This window comes from Heptranchias perlo, unplaced genomic scaffold (genome assembly GCF_035084215.1).
Source record: "Heptranchias perlo isolate sHepPer1 unplaced genomic scaffold, sHepPer1.hap1 HAP1_SCAFFOLD_97, whole genome shotgun sequence".
Lineage (NCBI taxonomy): Eukaryota > Metazoa > Chordata > Chondrichthyes > Hexanchiformes > Hexanchidae > Heptranchias > Heptranchias perlo.
In genome coordinates this window covers 1,155,056-1,164,163 of record NW_027140014.1, presented here as the reverse complement: position 1 = coordinate 1,164,163, position 9,108 = coordinate 1,155,056, and the positions used below count along the sequence as shown (strand labels likewise).

At 46.2% G+C, this 9,108-nt stretch overlaps 1 non-coding gene across 1 annotated transcript; it reads right to left on the bottom strand.

Annotated features, from left to right (window-relative positions):
• Positions 1-8,283: 8,283 nt before the first annotated feature.
• trnay-aua (transfer RNA tyrosine (anticodon AUA)) lies at positions 8,284-8,355 on the bottom strand. Its single transcript has one exon. It is a non-coding gene; the product is annotated as a tRNA-Tyr (tRNA).
• Positions 8,356-9,108: the final 753 nt, after the last annotated feature.

The window sequence follows — 9,108 nt, the reverse complement described above, 5'->3', positions numbered from 1 at the left end:
GGAGGTGCTGTCAACGAAGCCTTGGCGAGTTGCTGCAGTGCATCCTGTGGAGAGTGCACACTGCAGCCACTATACGCCGGTGGTGAACGGACTGAATGTTTAGGGTGGTGGATGGGGTGGTAATAAAGCGGGCTGCTTTGTCGTGGATGGTGTCGAGCTTCTTGAGTGTTGTTGGAGCTGCAGTCGTATCCGGCGAGTGTGGCGAATCCAGTCCTCACCACCTGGATAGAGCAGCGCCCACACCAGCCCAGAACCTCCCCACCCGTCCCTGCACAAAACTGTCCGGAAACTACACATAGACCCACTGTGGAGTGACCCAATGGGTGGCATCAGTGTGGGCGTTCATGGTGAACCTCATGAAAGGGCCTTATTACACAAGCCCGTCAAGCATGGCCAAGACCTGGCAATAGAGGTGACAATAATAATATTTATTGTGAGTGAAACAAAAAGCAAATGGAAATAAAAATCATGACCGACCGTCAAACAACATTCTCCATCCCCTTTGTGCTCACAAACCTTCGCCCTTCGCTCCCCACTACTCCTACGTGGGGCCGCCCCTGTTGCTGCAGCAGAGGTAGTGTCAGGTTGCTCTTGTTCATGCCGTGATCGATTTGATGCTTTGGGTCTAAGCCTTCTCTATTTCGGTGCCCGTGAGAGCCCCTCCAAAGACTGCTCTCTTGCAACTGTGCAGGGGCAGACTCGGCCACCTGGAGAGGAGGCAGCATTGCGGGCATTGGTAGAGAGGGGTGGGGGCAATTGGTGAGACGTGGGAGCGCTTTGAGTGGCATCCGCACTTCCATGTACACTTTCGTCAACATACTTCCCCTGGGTCAGGCCCACACCACTCCTACCACTCCGCCGGACATCAGTTTGGAGGACATGTATGAAGTCTTTTTAGGCCAGTGAGAGAGTATCTGCCTGCCTCTTTAAGACGACACGCTGTTGTTCACCCTGAGTCTGAACGGCCATTGTTAGGGCCTGAATGGAATCATTTGTGAGCCGTGCTTGAAGCTCAATGGAGGCTGGACTTCTCTCCATTGACACATTCCCGCCCTCGCCCGCGACACTATCGCAGAGATGCCCTCACGTCCTTGTGACAGAATCGAAGAGATACCCTCCCGTACCTGATCCACAATTTCACTCATGCAGGAGTTGGACTCCTTCATTGTCTGTGTGATTGTGTTATAATATGAAATATATTTTTCTGAAAATATTATTCAAGACCGCTTACTCTTTCAACAAGGAAATATCAATGCAAAACGTCCTCCACCCTGGGCAGGAGGAGTCAACGCAGCTTGGCTTAATTTGTTTGTTAACTGGACTGTAACGAATGCTCGTGCCACACTTGATGTTTCCCTCTGGTATAAGTAAGACAGCTTTGAAAACAGAAGAACTACCAGTCTATAACGTCCACAAACAAAGTCACTTCTCTCCGAAAATGGGACTGCCAGTAATCATAGAGGTAGAAAACATTTACTACCCGATCCTTGCAGTGATCGGTGTTCCCGGTAAGCCTGTTCTGATCAGGTCTTATTAATTTTTATCAGTCTTTATCTGTAGCACTGCTGCTGCCGTCGGTGTGTTAAAATCACATTTCGCCTCTGATGGGTTTCATTTGTAGCTTATGGAAACCTGGTCCTTATTAATAGAGGACATAAATTAATAAAGCAAGGAAGTTATGCTAAAGTGTTACAAAATGCTGATTTAGACGTCATCTGGAGTATTTTGTTCAATTCTTGGCACCACAAAATCTTGAAGAGTTTGAAAGAGAAAATAAGGAGAAAGTGTTTCCAGTGGCAGGAGGTTCGGTAACCGGAGGACACAGATTTAAGATAATTGGCAAAAGAACCAGAGGGGACATGAGGAATCAGTCTTTTATGCAGCGAGTTGTGATGATCTGTAATTCGCTGCCTGAAAGGGCAGTGGAAACAGATTCAATAATAACTTTCAAAAGGGGAATTGGAGAAATACTTGAAGGGCAAAAAAATGCACGGCTACAGGGAAAGGACGGCGAAGGCAGTTTGCAGGGTAGGGGTGTGAATGGGACTCGCTGTATTGATCCGGCATACAGCCAGCGCGGACTCGATGGACCGAATGGCCACCCTCCGTGCCGTAACCTTTCTGTGATTCCATTAACAAAAAGGGATTTATCTATTCAGAATTCGTAAGCTAAGATGGAGAGAGAGAGAGAGAGATGTTCGAGTGACCAAAAATAATCAATTAATTTTCAGTTAGTAATTGCCCTTTCTATTTTTTTCAGCTAATTTGATGACGATTGTGGTTCTGTTCCGCGGAAACTGCGGCCTCTCCAAATGCATTACCCGTTACTTGTTGGGCATGGCGGTGGCTGATCTACTGGTCCTAATATTTGGAGTGGTCTTGTATGAAATTAAGGACTCTTATTTCCCATTTTCATTCCTGAACTACACTCCTATTTGCAGCATCAATATTGCCCTGCTTTTCATGTCCATCGATTGGTCTGTCTGGTTAACTGTCGCTTTCACCTTTGACCGATTCGTGGCCATCTGTCACCAAACTTTCAGCAAAATATATTGCACAGAAAGAACTGCGGCTATCGTTATAACAGTTGTCTGTTCCTTAAGTATTGTAGAAAACGCTCCAATTAACTTTATATTCGAACATCGGGAGATAATTAACGATGTTCCATGGTCCTGCTATGTAAAACCAAACTTCTATACATTTACCGGATGGATAGCATTCCTGTGGTTGGAAATTATTCTTACCCCATGTGTCCCATTTCTCTTGATTTTACTGTTCAATGCTCAAACCATCAGGCACATTGTGCAGGCCAATAGAGTGAGGCGGGGACTCCGTGGAAAAAATAACAGTGAGGATCACAATGATCCAGAGGTGGAGAACCGAAGAAAGTCCATCATTTTACTGCTGACCATATCTGCTAGTTTCATGCTCCTGTGGGCGGTTATGTTAGTCTTTTTCTTATTTGTAAATTTAACAGACGCTCAAATTTCCGAACCAAGTTACAATGCTCCTTTCACGATCATGGAGCAGACCGGCTACATGCTTAGGAATTTGAGTTCATGCACAAACACGTTTATTTATGCAGTGTCCCAGAGTAAGTTCCGAGAGCAATTGAAGAATCTTATTTCGAGTCCCGTGTCCCTCATTATTAATTTATTCAAATACGTTAAGTAACCGCACTGGACTGAAACGTAATTCCATCCATCGGAACCCAGCACAGGTTGTCCAGTTGACAACCTCTGGACAGTACGTACAGGAATCTTCAATGGGAGATGCCATCTGGTCCTCATATCAGACGTCATGCTGTGTGAGATCAAAGATACTTTGGGTAATACAATGTAAGCCAAGCGGTATCGGATTGGAACAAACACATGACGACTATTTAGTTCTGAAACAAATCAATTATGCAAATTTTGCTGCTGCTTTTGACCGATCAAAACCCGACACTGGTTTCCCGAGCATATCCCTCAACCCCCTCCCTCCACCTCCCGTCAGAAACACATATCTGCTGAAACTGCTCGCTCGTCTTTTCAACGGGTTAACCTTGTGAATTATCCATTGGTTCTTTTTGTCTGATCTGGCATTTTGCTTCAAGTTGCTAATTTCCGACTTGCAAAGTGAAATATAAGAGGAATAATTATGGTTGAATAAACTTGCTTCTCATCTCCGTGGTTGTGGACACTGCAATTGGTTCGCTGCCAATCTGCACTTTTCCAAGGCAGAGAGCGCCCCCTTCAGGTGTTCTGGAGACGTAACTTCATCACACCTGGAATCATGTCTGTTGCGAGATTCCGAATGTCCACTTATCATGGGAGCAATGTCTGATGTTTCTTCATCCACCTGTCCAACTCAGGCTAGAATGTTGAGATAGATTCTGCCTCGACCACTAAACCTACAAGTGAATTCCACGGCCTCACGACTATTTGTTTCGGATTTGTTCAGGGAAGGTCATGCCTTCCAAATCTGATTGAATTCTTTGAGGAAGTGACAAGGAGGATTGATGAGGGTCGTGCAGTGGATGTTACCAACATGGATTTTAGTAATACATTTGACAAGGTCCCACATGGCAGACTGGTCAGAAAGGTAAAAACCCATGGTATACTGGGAAATGTGGCGAATTGGATCCAAAATTTGCTCAGTCACAGAAAACAAAGGGTAAAAGTCGATGGATGTCTTTGCGAATGGAAATCCGTTTCCAGTGTTGTGCCACAGGGCTCAGTGTTAGGCCCCTTGCTGTTTATAGTATGTATTGATGATTTTGACTTGAATGTAGAGGGCATGATTGGCAAATTTGCAAACGACACAAAAATTGTCGTGTTGTTGATCGTGAAGAGGATCACTGTGGACTCCAAGAAGATATCAATGGGTTGGTGGAGTGGGTGGAAAAGTGGCAAATGGCGTTCAACCCGGAGAAGTGTGAGGTAATGCACTTAGGGAGGGCAAACAGTAAAAGGGAATAAGCAGCAAACGGGGTTAAATTTGGAGGGTTGGAGGAAGTGAGGGACGTTGGAGTGCATATGCACTGGTCCCTGAAGGTGGCAGTAGAGGTAGATTAGGTTGTGAAGAAGGCACACGGAAAGCTGGCATTTCTGAGCCGAGGATGAGAACACAAAAGCAGGGATGTAATGATGGAACTGTATGAAACACTGGTAAAGCCACAGCTGGAGTATTGTGCGCAGTTCTGGTCACCACATAACAGGAAGGACATAATTGCTCTGGAGAGAGCGCAGAGAAGATTTACAAGAACGTTGCCGGGGCATGAAAATTGCAGCTGGGAGGACAGATTGGATATGCTGGGGTTGTTTTCCTTGCAGCAGTGGAGGCTGAGGGGAGACTTGATTGATGTGTACAAAGTTATGTGGAACCCAGATCGAGGAGAGAGGAAGTACCTGTTTGCCCTAGCGGAGAGTTCCAGAACTGGAGGACAAAGGTTTAAGCTGATTGGCGGAAGGATTAGAGGGAACATGATGAAAAACTTGTTTTCGCCAGAGGTTGGTGGGTTCCCTTTTACCCGCTATGTAATGTACATGTACTGGAGCTGACACCGAGAAGCACACGGGCAGTACAGTACAAGCCAATAGGTGAGAATCGTTCCCTTTTACTCGTTGTCTATTGCACCTGTATGGTGCTGATAAAAACATAAGAAATAGAAGCAGGGGTAGGCAATTCGGTCCATCGAGCCTGCTCTACCATTCCATCTGCGGGCTCAACTCCACTTTCCCTCCCGATCCTCATATCCCTTGATTCCCCGATAGTCCAAAAATCTATCGATCTCAGCTTTGAATACATTCAATGATTCAGCATCCGCAGCCCTCTGCGGTAGAGAATTCCAAAGATTCCCAACACTCTGAGTGAAGAAATTCCTCCTCACCTCAACTTGAATGGCCGACCCCTTATCCTGAGAGTATGCCGCCTAGCTCTAGACTCTCCAGTCAGTGGAAACATCCTCTCAGCATTTACCCTCTCAAGACACCTCAGAATCTTTTATTTTTCAATGAGATCGCCTCTCATTCACGAAGAAGTTTGGAACTTTGCGTGGTATAAGAGGAGGCAGTATTGGGACTTTTCGCTCTCTTACTTCCTGCCTGCTCTCATCTTCGCTTGTCCTCACCTTCACAACAAGAACCGAGCACTCCGCCTGGGGCGGAGAGAAGAAATCACAAGGTGAAGCAGAGCCTCGCTCTTCAACTGTATGGACGAACCTCAAACAGAGACTGGAATACTTCTCGGCGGTACAGAACCAGGAGACTCGTTTTCTACAAGGGGAAACAGAGATAAAGTCAAGCGACAATCAGTTTGAGCATTGTCCACGTCCACATCCTTAAGACCACCGGTATTGTGTGAGGGGGTGTTGTGTGTTCCCAACCAAGCCATAGGGGTTTGGTGAGAAGGTTCTGTGGGGTTGGAATTCGCGTATACTCTACTCTGGGTGGTGATGTCGTGTACTGTATTGTCGTACGCCACCGATTTTATTTTTGTATTGAAGATGGCGGTGTGTGCTAACCTGAATAAACACTGCACAGTTGAGTCTGAAAAGCTTGTCCGTGAGTCAATTCTGTTCACTGTTATTCCCGTCATCCAGAACCGTGTAAGGGGGAGGTGATTCGAACCCACCCATCCACTTACATTCCGGTTGTTGTGCTGACGACTTGTGGTCTGGAACCAGTCGCGCCACTTGCCAAACTGTTCCAGTGCAGCTACAACACTGGTATCTCCCCGACAATGTGGAAAATTACCCAGTTCTATCCGTCCACAAAAAGCAGGACCAATCTAATCCGGCCAATTACCGCCCCATCAGTCTCCTCTCAATCATCAGCAAAGTGATGGAAGGTGTCGTCGACAGTGCTGTCAAGCGGCATGTGATAGACTTCATGAGGCCACAGACAGGCTGGTGGGATGTGCGGACACTTGGCAGATGAAATTTAAGCAGAAAAACGTGAAGTGATACATTTCGTTGGGAAGAACGAGGAGAGGCAATATAAAATAGAGGGCTCAACTCTAAAAGGGGGTACAGGAACAGAGAGAACTGGGGGCATATGTGACTAATCGTTGAAGGTGGCCGGGCAGCTTGAGAAAGTGGTTAAAAATGGATACGGGATCCTGGGCTTTATAAATAGAGGCACAGAGTCCGAAAGAAAGGAAGTCATGATGAACCTTAATAATAAACTTGGTTTGGCGAAAAACTGAGTATTGTGTCCAGTTCTGGGCACCGCACTTCAAGAAATATGTGAAGACCTCAGAGAGGGTGCAGAAGAGATTTAATAGAATGATTCCAGGTATGAGGGAATTCAGTTTCGTGGAGAGACTGAAGAAGCTGTGATTGTTCTCCTTGGAACAGAGAAGGTTGAGAGGAGATTTGATAGATGTGTTCCAAATCATGAAGGGTGTATTCAGAGTGGATCGAGAGAAACTGTTCCCATTGGCGGAAGGGTCCAGAAGCAGAGGACACAGATTTAAAGTGTTTGGCAAAAGAAGCAGAGGTGACATGAGGAAAAACTTCTTCAACGCAGCAAGTGGTTAGGATCTGGAATGCACTGCCCGAGGGGATGGTGGAGGCAGTTTCAATCATGGCCTTAAAAAGAGAACTGGATAAGCATTTGCAAACAAGAAATTTGCAGTGCTACAAAGAGAAGCGGAGGGCGGGTGGCGGGTGGGGGGTGGAGGTTTTGGGCTAACTGGACTGCTCTTGCATCGAGCCGGCTTGGGCTGGATGGACCAAATGGGATCCTTCCTTGCTGTAACCTTTCTATGATGTTTTGATTCTACAAGAGCAGGTCAGTGGCTGGGTTTGCTGCCGCGACTGACTCATCTCCTGAGCCCACATAGTCTTTCCACCATCTACAAGACAGAAGCCAGGGGGGTGACTGAATACTCTCCACTCGATGAGTACAGCTTCAACAGCACTCAAGAGTGTCGCCTCCATCCAGGACAAAACAGCCCGCTTGATTGGCACCCCAACCACTGCATTAAACATTCGCTCCCTCCTCCACCAGCGCACCGTGGCTGCAGTGTGTACCATCCACAGGATGCACTGCAGCAACTTCAAACATAGAAACATACAAGAGCATCAAAAATAGGAGCAAGAGTGGACCATTCGGCCCATCGATCCTTCTCCGTCATTCAATATGATCATGGCTGATCCTCTATCGCAGTAACATATTTCCATTCTCTCCCCTTACCCATTGATGCCTTTTGTGTCTAGAAATCGATCTCGCTCCTTCTTAAATTTATTCAGTGATTCGGCCTCCACAGCATTCTGTGGTAGACAATTCCACAGGTTCACCACCCTCTGAATGAAGAAATTTCTCCTCATCTAAGTCCTAAATGTCACACCCCGTATTCTGAGACTGTGACCCCTCGGTCTGGATTCCCCAGCCATCGGGAACATTCTCCCTGCATCCAGCCTGTCGAACTCTGTCAGAATTTTATCTACCAAGACTTCTATGAAAGCACCTCCCAAACCCGCGACCTCTACCACCTAGAAGGACAAGAGCAGCAGGCACTTCGGAAAAACACAACCTGCACGCTCCCCTCCAAGTCACACACCATCCCGACTTGGAAATATATCGCCGTTACTTCATTGTCGCTGGGTCAAAATCCTGGAACTCCCTTCCAAACAGCACTGTGGGAGAACCTTCACCACACGGACTGCAGCGGTTCAAGAAAGTGGCTCATCACCACCTTCTCATGAGCAATTAGGGATGGGCAATAAATGCTGGCCTTGCCAGAGATCCCCACATCCTCGGAATAAACTTTTAAAAATGGGAAGAATTTAAAAACGAGAGGGGGTGTTTGGATTTGAACCAAAGACCTCTTGATTTATAATCAAATGCTCTACCACTGAGCTACACCCCCACATTTATTGCGCAATTTATTAAAAACAAGGTTCAGTAACTGGCTGTTATTACCATTGATAGGTCCAACGTGAATACAATGTTCATCAGTTCATCTGGGAGACAAATAACGACGATAATCAGAAATGTTTCATGAATGGAGTGAGTCACACTATTGTGTACAGATGCGATGCACAACCTAACATGGAAAGCCTTGTCACTGAGCTTCAGTGAACACATCCTTACCAAAGAATGCGGAACGACAAGCAGCAGCCAAACGACACCTAAATTTCAACCAGAGGTTTCTCCAGCTGCAGCAAAATGCTCTCTCACTGTGCTCTGCCACAGCTCTTTACATCGTTGCAGTCAACACAAGAAACATCGTGTTCAATGTGCAGTTGCAAAAGATCACGAGATCAGTGCCTTATTTATGTTCACAGAATATTGCATCAATGCAATAAAAAAGCCCCCAGCAGGCACTCGGCAAAGTGGATCGGAGGAGTTAGTGTATGAATTGACTGTAACATGTGTTCAGTCAATATATTCAGTTACAAGTCACGGAACGGAAGTGGGTCTTAAAAAATGGAAAAGTGTGTAAATTGCAGAATTCACATCCTGACCATGAAATTGGAGGCTATGTGTGCCCAAAGTGTGAATTGGCCATGAAATGAAAGTGGAAAATGGTGAATAGCGTCTTTTTTCGTCGTCAGAGGCAAGCAGAAAGTGCTGGCGACAGGCTTGTGGCCGTCTTTATCGACCATTATTTTAAACCGAA